This window comes from Hyperolius riggenbachi, chromosome 2 (assembly GCF_040937935.1).
Source record: "Hyperolius riggenbachi isolate aHypRig1 chromosome 2, aHypRig1.pri, whole genome shotgun sequence".
Lineage (NCBI taxonomy): Eukaryota > Metazoa > Chordata > Amphibia > Anura > Hyperoliidae > Hyperolius > Hyperolius riggenbachi.
The window spans coordinates 452,636,348-452,650,617 of NC_090647.1; the positions used below are offsets into that span (position 1 = coordinate 452,636,348).

At 45.1% G+C, this 14,270-nt stretch overlaps 2 long non-coding RNA genes across 4 annotated transcripts in view; one reads left to right on the top strand and one right to left on the bottom strand.

Annotated features, from left to right (window-relative positions):
• Positions 1–13,435, bottom strand: part of LOC137546974 (uncharacterized) — a 429,594-nt gene extending 416,159 nt beyond the window's left edge. For all 3 annotated transcript variants that reach the window (XR_011026417.1, XR_011026416.1, XR_011026415.1), the window contains exons 1-2: positions 13,070–13,435; positions 7,237–7,373 (exon numbers count right to left, since the gene is read on the bottom strand). This is a non-coding gene — a long non-coding RNA (uncharacterized lncRNA). The remainder of the gene's footprint in view (positions 1–7,236; positions 7,374–13,069) is intronic.
• LOC137546973 (uncharacterized) overlaps positions 13,214–14,270 on the top strand; it is a 59,210-nt gene continuing 58,153 nt past the window's right edge. The window contains exon 1 of the long non-coding RNA XR_011026414.1: positions 13,214–13,527. This is a non-coding gene — a long non-coding RNA (uncharacterized lncRNA). The remainder of the gene's footprint in view (positions 13,528–14,270) is intronic.

Here is a 14,270-nt window from a genome sequence, read left to right on the forward strand (position 1 = left end):
TATCAGCACGATATCTGGACTGATGAATTATCTTGCATAAGCACTGGCCAAGTATAATGTACAAGTTACTTATGCCTCCAGTTTAGTGTTGCTCCCTCATGCACCATTCCTCCGCTTTACAACAGAGCACATCACTGGTCTGGAGGCCTGATTGCTACAGGTGACAGTACTCATGCGTGTCACAAAGCAAAGAATTACTACAATAACCATCCAAGTCAGTGCAAACTTTGGACTACAGCCATGTGAAAGAGCAGTAATAATTTCACAAAAGCTGCACTTCATGTGAATATACATTTACTGGTATCCCATGACCTGTGAATAAGAGGACAATTGTTTGGGGCCCTTGCATAGTCCCCCTTTCACAAAGCATAACATTGCAGTGTAAAGTATATCATACCAAACACATACATTTATGTTATTCAGGAATAAACATCAACCAATCTACATCTGGGCAAAGACAGTTAGCAATATGTATATTTTATGGACTTACAGGTCTCTTATGGTGGCAGGTCATAGCATGCAATTTACCCTTACAGGCCTATTTCTAGAAGATATCTTTATGCACAAAAATCAAATGATGCCAATTTGTTCTTTTTTACTAAGGTTTTTTAAGCCACTTCGCACAAAACTTGCAAAACGTTTTCATTAGTATCACAATAAAGTTAGAGTGTGATGTTGATTTTCACCGATAGTGTTCAGTGAAGAATATGACAAATCTAATGATATTGTTCTGTGAATAACACCTGTGTATCGACGTTAACTTTGGTCTCCTACAAATGTACCAACGATGTCCCATTTCAGCAAGGAAGAAGATGCATCCAGCAAGTGATCGTTGTCTGTCCAGGTTCGCTTTCACACTTGTCTGTTATACCAGCAGCAAACACCGGCAGTAAACGCCACTGCCAGCAGCAGTAAACGCTACTAATTAGCAGGCAATGGCCCAGTGGCGCGCATCCTTGATTGTGCACCCATGTCTGGGAGTACTCTGCATATAATGTCATGACTACATAGTGGGCATGTGTACCATGTAGTCATGATATCATACGAAAAGTGCTGGCGGGCACATGGTCAAGGATGGGTGCCATGGGGCAAGCACCTGCACACTACTCACTGACCTTGCCAACCCAGAAGTAGCTACATGGAGAACTGTTCACCAGTGAACAGTTGTGGCATCACTAACAGCCACTGATTAGCAGCTGCCACTATGCCAGCAGCAGTAATGGACACTCATTAGCAGATGTCTCTTTGACAGCAGCAGTACGAGAAAATCTCATACTGCACACGCACAGGACAATCCCAGCTATGGGAGCGTGATCGAGGACGCGTACGTCTAGGGCCCCACAGCCATTGACTGGCCCATTCGCCAAAATCGAAACTCAGCCAATGCAGGCGACCGGACAATCGTTCCATGATGGCACATGAACAGAGCGGCTGCAGGGAGCTGGTAGAAGCCACAGGTAAGTGAAACTATTTTTCTTCCTTTCAGTTCAGGTTCCCTTTAAGGCAGGGAGCACACGTGTCTGTGTCTGCGTGTGTTCTGCACAGGAAAACTAAGAACCAATGTTTTGTTTTTTTTTACTTTCAAAAGATGTTTATTGAGAAAATAAACAGAAACATCACAATGAATTATAACTGATAACAGCAACAGCAAATAGTGCAATAAACAAAACAATTGAGAGTCCCCATCATTCTTGCAGTCTTACACATAGTAATATTATGCTAGAATAGAGATATGAGTATAACCAAGGGCCCAATTCCATGAAGATGTCATAACCATATGTAGTAGTTTAAAGACAACACAAAACAAAACAGAACAAAGAACGAGGAACAGGTATACGTAGAAGTGAGAATTTGCATATCCAAAGATGTTGTAGACCTTACTTAGAGGAAGTATGGGAGATCATGTCCCCTATGAGAAAGCTTAATGCACTTTTCTTATCATACTCATGTCAGATTAACATTTACTCAAAATTGTTTGTATATGTTTGCCATAATCTGAGGTTAGCCAAGGTTCCCATATTGAAAGAAAAGGTGCTGTGTCTCCTATAGTCAGAGCCCATATAAATTTGTTTAAACAGATATAATTAATTTTTTGTATGACTTTGTCCCAGGACAGTTCATTGATTAGCCAAGCTTGGGCGATGTGGAGTCTAGTGGCCACCAATATTTTAGTGAATAAAGGGTTTTCTAACCGGGAAAGTTTGTCAATCTTTAGGTTCAGTAAATCTGATAGAGGGTTAGGGGTAGCAGCTTTATCCCAAAATTCCCTTGACAGCTCAAAAATATTTGACCAGAGTGAATGTACCATAGGGCAAGACCACCTAGGGCTTAATTCACAAAAGAGTGCTAACTGTTAGCACAGCCGTTTTTGCGCAAATTTTTGCATTGTGCACGATCGCGAATTTTCGTGCGAAACGATAACGTTTTTGCGCGCAAACTCAAATTTTCCCGCGAAATCGATATCGTTTTCGCGTGAAACCGGTATCGTTTTGCGCGAAAATTTGCGATCACGCGCAATGCGAAAATTCGCGCGAAAACGGCCGTGCTAACAGTTAGCACTTTTTTGTGAATTAAGCCCCAAGTGTGAAAAGAGTCTCCAATGTCTAGACACCCTCAGAAACATAAATTAGAAATGTGAGGTTTATATTTATTAATTCTAGAAGGAGTTAAATATGTGCGAAACATAACAGAAGTTTCCGTCATTGATACATTATTTGAACATTTGGAAGTTCTTTCCCAGATTGTTGACCATTGAGAATCCGAGATTTCATGGCCTAGATCTTTCTCCCAGTTAATTTGATAAGGCCTCTTCGATGTGGGAGTTAATGTATTGAGAAGCTTGTATATTATTGAAATCGATTTTGTGAATTCATCTTCCCGGCTCATTATTTAGTGATTCTGATAATTTCCTTATTTGTTCAGGATTGGTTAACATGAAGGGTGGAACTCTCCATCTTGGGGTCCTATTAGAGTTATGTTGTGGTGTGAAAGTGGTACAGATGATTGAATGATCCGATAAATATGAATGGATGAATGTCGAACTCTTAATCCTAGTAGTAAGAATTTTTGTAGTAAATATATAATCAAGCCTTGAAGAGCTGAGATGGGGAAAAGAAGGTAAAATCTTTTTTTTTTTTCTTTTGGATGGGTCTCTCTCCATGTATCTGTATCTGCCTAATAAATGATATGGGGGCGGGGGTCTATCAGAAAGGGTCGAAGAGGATTGGTAATCCAGCTTTGGGTTTAGTGCTAACTTCATATTCCCTCCTATGATTATATTCTCATTTTGAAATTGATGGAGGGTGTCGATTATATAATTGTAGAATGCTCCATTTTTGGTTGAGGGTGCGTAAATATTGACTAACAATGTTGGTACGCCTGCTAATGAAATGTAGCGGCCCTCCTTATCAGTCACTTTGTTTCTTAAGATAAATGAAGTATTTTTGTGGAGAAGGATAGCAACTCCATTTCTCTTGGCTGTTGGGTGACTAGATAAATGAAATTCAGGGAAATTTTTATGGAAAAATCTTGGAAATGACATCCTAATAAAATGGGTCTCTTGTAGCATAACGATTGCAGGGTTTCTCGCATTATAATAGCGCATGCATTTAGCTCTTTTTGTAGGGCTGTTAAGACCTTGAGTATTATGTGAGAGTACTTTCATGAATCCGGAAGCCAGAGAACTGAAGTTGCTGTCACTCTCCTTATGCTGTATCTAAGGGCTCGTTTCCACTATCGTGAATCCGCATGCGTCCAACGCATGCGGATTCGCACATGTAATGCAAGTGGATGGGCCTGTTTCCACTGTAGCGTTTTTAGGGTGCGTTTTTTTTAAGCTGTGAAAAAACGCACAAAAGAGCCGCAGTATTCGCCTGCGAGTGGAATGCATGCGAATCGCATGCAATGTATTTAATAGGGAAGTCGCATGCGTTTTCAACATGCGTTTTTTGCCGCGAATTCGCATAGGTACCAATGTAAATTCACACAGGCAGTGACATGGTTAAAATCGCATATACCCTCACCTATGCGAAATCGCATGCGAATTCGCGGCGAAAAACGCATGGGAATCGCATCCGCATGCAATTTCATCAGCGGTGGAATCCAAGCGATTCTGCACCGCAATAGTGGAAACGAGCCCCAACAAGCAATTTGTTTACCAAAATAATCCTATAGATCTCAACATCCCTTTTACATAGTAAAAATATTAGTAGTGAGGACTTGATCTCTCTCAAAAACACGAACACCCGTATTGCAGATCCGGTCTTATGGGTCACACTTCTATAACTAAAACTAATACAAAAAATATTTAAGATTACCGTACATTCAAATAAATATATATATTGAAACATGAACACACAAGCTATGAGAAAGCACATTTCAAATAACCAGGGAAATGTTGGAGCTGCAAATCACACAGCTGGACCGAAACTGCTGAGAGATACTTAAGTAATACTGCCTGAACCGCAGAAGCTACCAGGAGGTATAGCTTATTAATGTAAATCCTAGCCAGTAAGCAAGTTAAAGGCAAAGAGAGTGCCAAGATTGGCTGAGTCTGTATTATGTGAGCAAGTAAAGCTCTCTTTGTCCCCTTATGGATGATTAACCTGTGGGTCACTTACAGGAGTAAAGGAAGCCATCAGTCTTTATCGTTGCCCGACCTTAAAGCTCTTGGGATTTTAGAAGGAGTCAGGTGTTTTTCTTTGCTTCGTTTATAGGTAGAGTGGTGCGTTTCCTGCCAGCCTTTTATGCTTGTTAGAAGAGTCCATAGGCGATTCCTCTGTGATTTCCTGTACTCCATTTTCTCTGAGGGCTTTTAATCCTTCCTGCATAATGGACTTGATATCTTTTGGGGCCAAAGTTGAATGCGAGTACAAAAGGAAATCCCACCGATATGGTATCGCTCTTTTTTGCAGGGCTGTAGTGACTGGTCTTAAAGATCTACGTTTTGCAAGTGTAATTGGTGACAGATCTGGAAATATGTGTACCTTATGGTCTCCTATTCCATTAGGACCCATTTCCCATGCAGCTCTCATCACCTCTTCTTTCGTTTCCGAGTAGTGCATTTTTAGTATAATGTCTCTTGATCACTCCGGGTTTTTGAGTGCTTTTAAAGCCCTATGAATCCTATCAAATCTGAACATCTCATCAGGGAGGTTAGGGAGAAGTGCTTAAATAACGCTGTCACATAAGCCTTAATGTCCGTCACAGAGTCTGGTACAGATCTGATCCTAATATTTTCCCTCCTACCACTATTATCCAGATCTTCCAATTTATTCTCCTGGTTTACCAGTTTTTCCTCCTGGGCTGCATTTTGGTTCTGTAATTCTGTAATAATGTCCACTGCGTCATCCATTCTGTATTCTAGTTTGCTCGTCCTGTCTCCCAGTTCTTCCATCTGGGCAGAGAGTGGCTCTGATCTCATTCGTGAAGGAGACCTTTAGATCCGTGAGAAGGTCTGTGATATCCTTCAGAGAGAAGTCAGTACGATGCAGAGATTCTCCTTCTTTCTCAGTAAGTGTATTAGTTGCCTGCAGCTTCTCGGCGGCCATCTTAGCTGCTGTCGCACCACGCGGCCTGAAGAAGTCCAGGGATCTGAGCACTAATTCATTATCTTTACCCCGGGTTGAAGGCATATGAGGTGCGGGGGTAGTCTTCCGACCCTCTTCTTTGCCTATGTCGTCCGTTTTAAGTCCGCGGTTCAGAAGTTATGCCACTGTCTGTCCCCGCTATGATCGGAGCTCACGGAGCTTGCATCCGCCATACTCCGCACTGCGCCCCTACTAAGAACCAATGTTAATCAATGGGCTAGTTTATCCTTGAATGCGTTTTCGCATGCAGACAAAAATAATAATAATGAGAGCAGTACAGCACTGTGTGCATTTTCTCCAGCAATTACATTAGCATCTGTGAAAAAGCACACACGTTTACCCACCTACAGACACACATGGAGTGCAGAAAATGCATCCTAATAATCATGCGTAGAAAATGACAGACAACAGGTGTACTCCCAGCCTAATGGCCTCTTATCCAGGGATGCTGGCAACAAGCACCATTCAGCTGTAATTACATGCAGCTGAGTGGAAGCGATCGGTAAACACATGTTTTACACCCGGTTGTGTTAAACAGTTTCATGCTGCATCTGAGCGCGGAAAGTGTCATGCTCAGATGAAACTACATGGGGGGACTGCCTGTGCCGAGCGCTAGCAAGCACCCAGCCAGTGGATGGGAGCAGCTGACAGGCAGTGAATTCACTGCCTTCAGCTGCTTGTGTAAAAGAAGCCTTAAGGTATCCATATATCTAGCGATTCTGATTCAGTCGACAAAGCAATCGCCTTTACTGGAGATCAACTTCAGTGTGGTTGATCGAAAGTCGATCGGCTAGTAGCCCACACAGTACAAGGGATAGCCTATGTGATTCACTTTCACAAATCAATCTGACCGATATTGTACCTCCATGCTCTGAATGCAAAAATCGATACAGCGTCAATCAAACGGTATGTGAAAAGTAGCCAATTCCTGTGTGAATGACCGAAATCTTGAATCCTGCTCAATTGACTAAGGTGGTCAACATGATATCAGCAACTTTTCATTGGTTAGATATACTGAAGCACATTTGATTTGATGAAATGACAGAATGAAAGCCGAATCACTAGATGTATGGCCACCTTTAGAGTCTGCTAAGAGGTAGAAAAATGAAGGCACCATCAGGACTAAATCCTATAGGCCGGTTCACACTGTACACAAAAATAGTCTGTTTTAGGAAGGTATCCCAACGGATGCGAATGGATCCTCAGTCTGTTTGAAAAGGATGTGTTCAGTCCGTTCTGCTGATTGGATTGCAAATATAGGGAGTCAACTATTAATTCCAGATTGAGATATGCATCGACCGATCGGTAATGGAATGGAAATCATGGATGAAAAACTGATGCCCAATAAAAATGATCTGTTTGATGGATCAGTTTTTCATCCATGCAGTGTACAGTGGCTCTTAGTGATGGCCAGGGTGTGTTTCTTTTGACTAACCTTCCATGTGAAGCCCCACTTCTGTGTATAACCACTCATTACATGTACATCAAATCACCTCCCACTCCACACGCAGTCCCCACGTCCGTATTAAACATTCAGCAACACCTATTTCTCTAGTTGTTTTGCATTAAAGTGTATAAAACAAATATGCATTGATGGAACCTAAGCAGTGTTTTCTACTTTTTAAGAAACAAAGTGTTAAAGTCCCACCTGTCCGCCGGCACGACTCCTGGCCTCCTCCAGTGACCTCACTGCGAGCTCCTGTTCCTCGCCACACTGGTGTTTCTTTTTGATATCTGTCTGCAGTGAGTGGGCAGGCAATAGAATCCTTTCAGAACATATTCAATCTGAAATCAAGCAGAAGAGAAATCAGGCTGATGGTCGATTTGGTGGCAGATTGACATGTGTATGGGCACATTAAAGTGAACCTTAACCGAGTAGAAGAAAAAAAGTTTAACTTACCTGGGGCTTCCACCAGCCCCCTGCAGAAGTCCTGTGCCCATGTCGGGACACACCAATCCTCTGGTACCCTGCAGCCTAAAACTAAACTCAACAGGGCGTGCGCAATTAATTGCATTAAGCAAGATGATGTGCATAAAGTTTTGCCGCAGGATTAGTAGAGCAGAATGCAATACATTACACGCAATGCATTAGTCACTACTAATCATGCAAAAACCTTAGGTATGAAATTCTGCTTAAACGAACCCAAACCAAACAATTTTCAATTTAAAATATTTAGTTGCACCACTCTAACACATACAAAGATAAATAAACACTCCTTCAAGCCTATGAGCATTTCAGTGCATGCTTTTCACCCTTCTCTTTTCATAACTAGGGTTATACAGGTGGCAGCCATTAGCAATTCCTCCTTTGCCGGACACCACCTACTCCACCAGTTTGCCGGATTCTGTCCTGGCAATATGAAACGAAGGGAGGGATCCTTCCAATAAATGTAAAATATTTTATATTTGTCATCATGCAGCCTTACTCATCTATTTGGCTGTAGTAGTATCTGAATATCACCTGAAACAAGCATGCAGCTAATCTTGTCAGATCTGACAATGTCAGTAACACCTGATCTGCTGCATGCTTGTTCAAGGTCAATGGCTAAATGTTATAGAGGCAGAGTATCAGGGAAATAAATATGTCAGCCTCCATATCACTCTCACCTCGGGTTTACTTTAAGGCTACTTGCACACTAAGACGTTGCGTTAGGTGCCACGTTAAGGTCGCATATTGTGCACCTAACGCAACGCCTGGTGCTCTTCTATGTGAACGTCAGAGTGAGCCGCGTTGTGCAGCTCACTCTGGCGTCCGTGATGCCGTGATGCGTACTCTTGTGCGCATGCGGCATCATGTGGTCCCGCCGGCCAATCACCTCACAGAGCGGCCGCTCCAGGAAGTAAACACTGCACGTCACAACGTGCAGTGAATATTAATTAGCCATGTGCCTGGCCGCTCTCCGCTCCTCCCCAACGTGACTGCGCATGTGCAGACAGTCTAATGCGGCTTAAGCCGCTCTAACGCCGTAGCATGCTGCACTTTCGGGAGAACGTGCAGCTTTACATGTAACGCAACGTGGGCTGTGTGAACAGTCCACTTGTGTTACATTGCTGTGCGTTGGGGGAGCGTTACAGGTGCACTAACGTGCGCCTGTAACGTCTTACTGTGTAAGCAGCCTAAAGGAGTTGTCCGGCAAAAATAAATAAAATAAGCGCTACTTACCGGGGGCTTCCTCCAGCCCCAACCTCCCAGCACGTCCCTCGCCGCAGCTCTCCCTTCAGCCATTTGCCGGAGCTTCGACCCGGTCCCCGGCGATGATGTCAGAGCGACCTAGAGGTCGCTCTGTACTGCACCTGCGCGATCGGCACTGTCAATCACCGTCACGTGGGCTGGAGCGGACTGCGCAGGGGCTGGAGGAAGCCCCCGGTAAGTAGCGCTGATTTTATTTATTTTTGCCGGACAACTCCTTTAAGGCCTCTTCTCCAGAACTTCAGCCAGGTGGTGAATTCCCCTCCTGTCAGCTGCTACTGTCCATCAGCCGGGTGCAAGCTAAAGCATGGCATATGCAGCAGACAGCCCTGAATAGCAATCGTGGGTGGTAGACAGGATGCTTAAGTACCAGACAAATGAGCAGTTCAGCCATCTGTGGAAAAGAGCCCTGTACTGGCAGCAAGTCACAAAAGCAGGCACTTTGGGCACCTGCATGGTGACAGGACCGTGATCACAAGCGGAAGTGTTACTTGGGGCTTCTGTTGGCCCTCCACAGCCGTCCTGTTCCCACGCCAGGACAAAAAGATACTCTAGTCTTCTGCTGCGGCTCACTTCCAGATTTTGCAATTTTAATGTCGCAAACTACTGTGCCTGCATGGCCCTGGTCGTGCGCGTCCTCACTCCCGCAGATGTCACCGGGAGCTTCCTGCGCAGTACAGTACTGCGCCGGAAGCTCCTGATGAAGACAGCGGGCGCGAGTATGCAGTAGTTTGCGACACTGAAGTCACAAAATTCGAAAGTGAGCCATGGCAGGAGACCAGAGGATCGCTTTATCCCGACGCAGGCACAGGACATCTGCGGGGGGGGGGGGCAGTAGAAGCCCCAGGTAAGTTAAATACTTTTTATTTTTTATTTTTACCCTTGCAATACTCCTTTAAGCCCAGGGCCTTTTTTGAGAGGCAGACCCATCTACCCTTCAGCATCATGGGAGAAAAGGCGCCTCTTCTTAGGCAACACCCCACTATGCTTTTCATTCTAGCATTCATCAAGATGGGCTTTAATGTCAGCAGATGGTATTTCCTGTCCACAGACTGGACATAACACTGTGCTCTCCAGGGTACCACTGTCACATGTCCTGCAGCCACCACCTTGTGACATTTTTGGGGGGCTGTAGAAACTAGAAATTCTTAACTTTAAAACTGCGTGCTGCAAATAAAATAAGCTACTTCCAAATGCACCCACCCAAAAAATGGAGGTTTATCATTTAATTGTAAAATGCTGCTGCAGCACAAAGCAGTAACACATGAGCAGACATCAACACATTAAGTGTACATACTATAAAAATATACACAATTACAAGGACCGAGGGGAAAGGATAATAATTATGGCACCTTTGCGCTACTGCATTTACAAGTAGTGATGTTGCGAGCAGTTCTGCAAACTGCTCGCTGCAAAGCTATGGGCAGCCTGGCCCCTGTACTACTTCCAGGTCACAATGACCTGCAGTAGTACGTATGCCCTGGGCCGGGGATTCGTTCATTAGTACGCATGCTTGGTGAGCGTCCTAGATTGTGCGCCTGTGGCTGGGCATGCTCTGCGCATGAGCGTAGCATCACGAAGCGTACCTGGCAACAGGTGCACAATCAAGGCCAGGGCATGCGTACTAATGAACGTACTTTTACTCACAGTAATGACTTCCATTCTGTGCCTCCATCCTGCCATTCCCGCTACCAGCCACAAGGGGGTGCTCCGGGTATGATTACTGCTCGGAAAGCCGATCTCTTTCACTTCTGGTTAGTGGAGGTACGGGGCTGGAGTAGCTTCTATCCAGTCTACTGCCGAATCTGCGAGAAGTAGATCCTTGAGGTGACTATGATGTCTGACTATGACGTCATGTCATGGGCGTGTCACCGCTGGGTACAGCGCAAGCAGTGACAGGTGACCGCATGCAGGGCCGCTATTAGAAATTTTGGGGCCCCTCACACATCATCAGGCCTGGGGCCCCCTTCCCTGGGCCCACCCACTGGTTGCTGTGCCCACCCACTAGCCACCCCACCCCCGTGCATGAAGTGCGCTGCGCGAAAAAATGTTCATGGCTCAGACACTAAAGAAAGCGGCATGCACAGCAAGATGCGGGGGGACAGTGGGCGTGGCCATGGCATGTTGAGGGTGGAGTCAAATACTAGCAAAATACAGGTAGTCCCCAGTTAACAAATGAGACAGGGACTTGTAGGACCGTTATTATACTTTATCCATTCTCTTTTGTTCCCCTCTTTTCTTCCTGTGCCTCTTTTGTCAGTGCTGGAATGCAGTGTGCTGGTTAGTGAGCCACAGGCCCGCAGCCAGCATATGCGGCCCTTCCAGCGCTTGGGGGGGCCCAGGGCCCCCAGAAGCCCTGGGCCCCTCACTGCAGTGTCAGTTGTTCCCCCCTGATGGCTGCCCTGACCGCATGCAACCACACGTGACCACAACACAAATACCTTACCAATACCTTACCATGGAAGTGTATAGCTTTGGCCTATCATTAGTACCAGGGCTGTGGAGTCGGTCCAAAAATCCACCGACTCCGACTCCTCAGTTTAGGATTCCACCGACTCCGACTCCGACTCCACGACTCCTCTAATTTGCATATTACAATTTTGTTGATTAAAAGTATGTAACATGAAATTCGTCTCTTAACTGCCAACGCTTAGGAATTTTACAAGACAACTGAAGTGAGAAGGATATGTAGACTAATATATTTATTCCCTTTAGACTAAAACTAGTCCTTGGTAAGAGTGCTTGTAAAAGGTACAAACCGGAACAAAGAACATCTATCAGGCCCTAGGCAATGTAAGTGTGGGTACATGTAAGAATGATGTGCAGGTACTCTGCAGGGGAATGAGGAGATTGTAAACAGACAACACCTCTGTGTTCAATGTGCACAGCATTCTCAGTGGATTCCCTGCAGCTCTGTGGGGAGTGCATATGTAGAGTATAGTACTACTGTGTAACAAAGTAAACCTGAGACAGATGAAATTAAAGTTTTATACATACCTGGGGCTTCCTCCAGCCGCCTTCAGGATAATCAGTCCCTCGTTGTCCTCCTCCACCACCTGGATCTTCTGCTATGAGTCCAGGTACTTGAGCCAGTCAGGCGTAGTGCGCATGCACACACTCCGCCGCCAGGAGCATAATACACCTGTGCAGCACTATTGCGCAGGTGCAGAATGTTCCTGGCTGTGGGAGCGGCATGCGCCGGACAGCGCTGACTGGCTGAATTACCAGGACTCATAGCAGAAGATCCGGGTGGTGGAGGACAGCGAGGGACTGATTAGCCTGAAGGGGGCTGGAGGAAGCCCCAGGTATGTATAAAACTTTACTTTTCATCCGTCTCAGTTACCCTTTAATTTGTAGTCACCAAACCAAATTTTAATAACATATCACATTATTTGATTTCATCAGCAAAGGGAGTGCATACATTTGCATAAATCAGAATCGACGCAGAATTATTTCCATCTCGTTGACCATCTCTATTTGTGACACGGCTACACATCAGGCTTTATTCTTACAGCATAGATGTTATTTAGTATATATAAGAGATTCCTGTGTACACATCATATATACAGTCACAATCAGATATGTATATCTGACCTTAAAGATACAGGGACTGCTTTATTGAAGCAGCACAAGTAACTAATTTTGATTGGTTTATTTCATTTTTGTGGACTAAGCACAGCTATTACTGTATATATACTGTATATATACTGTATATATACATTATTTTTAATGACTATTATCTGAGAAATAGAACATTTTATCATATTTTCTATTTTAATTACAGTTACAAATTCATTAGGAGTCGGAGTCGGTGCATTTTTTCCCGACTCCGACTCCAGGCACCCGAAATTGCCCGACTCCACGACTCCGACTCCACAGCCCTGATTAGTACCCCAGTATGTGCAGAAACTGCGCGCTGCAAATGAACTCCGCTACTTCCAAATGCACCAAAAAATGGCAGCTTATAATTTAATTGTAAAATGCAGCTGCAGCACAAAGCAGCAGCACGTGAGCAACATCAGCACATTAACTGCAAACACTATTAAATATATATATATATACAATGTATAGGCCAGAGGGTAAAGGATATTCAGGACACTTTTGCGTTGCTGCATTTACAAGATGGGTGTGGGACTGAGCTCTGGCTGTCTGTGCAGGGGTCATATGGTGGCCTATACTGGGGAGGGAGTGAATACATCCCGCTGCCTATACTGGGAGGGCGAGATTAGGGACCTGGGATAAATGTAACCCAAAACCTGCCCCGGTCAGAACTAGGTTCATTTTTACTCACAGAAATCTCCTTCAATGTTTTGTCTCCATCCTGCTATTGCCGCTACAGCCACAAGGGGGAGCTCCGGGTGTGATCAGTGTTCAGACAGCCGCTCTCTCCTTCTAGCTGCCAGCCACAAGGGGGAGCTCCGGGTGTGATCAGTGTTTAGACCCGCTCTCTCCTTCTAGCTGCCAGCCACAAGGGGGAGCTCCGGGTGTGATCAGACAGCCGCTCTCTCCTTCTAGTTAGTGGAATCGACGTATAGGGCTGAGGTAGCTGCCGTCTTAGCAACACGTCAGTCCTCTCTGCTACCGCCGCCGGCCGAGTGTGCGAGCTCGAGCTCTCTGCAACCGGCGCCGAGTCTGCGAGGAGCGGATCCTCGGGGAAGGTATGATGTCTGACGTCATACTGGGCATGTCACCGCTGAGGGCGGTGCATGCAGGCACACGTGACCAGAGCCCATTTACCTTACCATGCAGGTATATAGCTTTGGCCTATCATTAGTGCCCCAGTAGCTGCTGTGCACTATCGTTATTCTTGGGGAACACAGAGCATGGTGGAGGATGGATGTGAAACATTTATAGATAAGGAAGGAAGAAGCAGTCTGTGTGCTGCTGTACGTGTAGAGTATGTAGTAATGTCTGCCTATTGACTGTTCACATGCAAGGAGGCAGAGCCCTGGAATTGTGTACTGTATATGCATAATATGATTAGTGATGTATTAATATTTCTTGGGCAGGGGCGTAGCAATAGGGGTTGCAGAGGTAGCGACCGCATCGGGGCCCTTGGGCCAGAGGGGCCCCGAAGGGCCCTCCCTCAACTACAGTATTAGCTCTCTATTGGTCCTGTGCTCATAATAATCACTTCTATAGATACTTTGAATAGTGGTAATCCTTAACAAACTGTTTCCCATCCTTTTCTTGCACCTCTGACACTGTAGTTGCCATTGGCAGGTTTTGGTGCATCGTATCAATTGGTATGTATAGAGTGCTTGGGGGGGGGGCATTGTAAAACTTGCATTGGGGCCCACTGCTCCTTAGCTACGCCACTGTTCTTGGGGTTTGGTGTGTGTGGAGGTGGAGCTGACTGCAGGTGGCCATACATCTGTCAACTTGGCGGACAATCGACCATCCAATTTTGTTAATTATGTTTGAATTGGATAAAATCGGTGCCGCCAAGTGCATGACCAATCAACAGTACGACCAAATTGAGGCTGAAATTG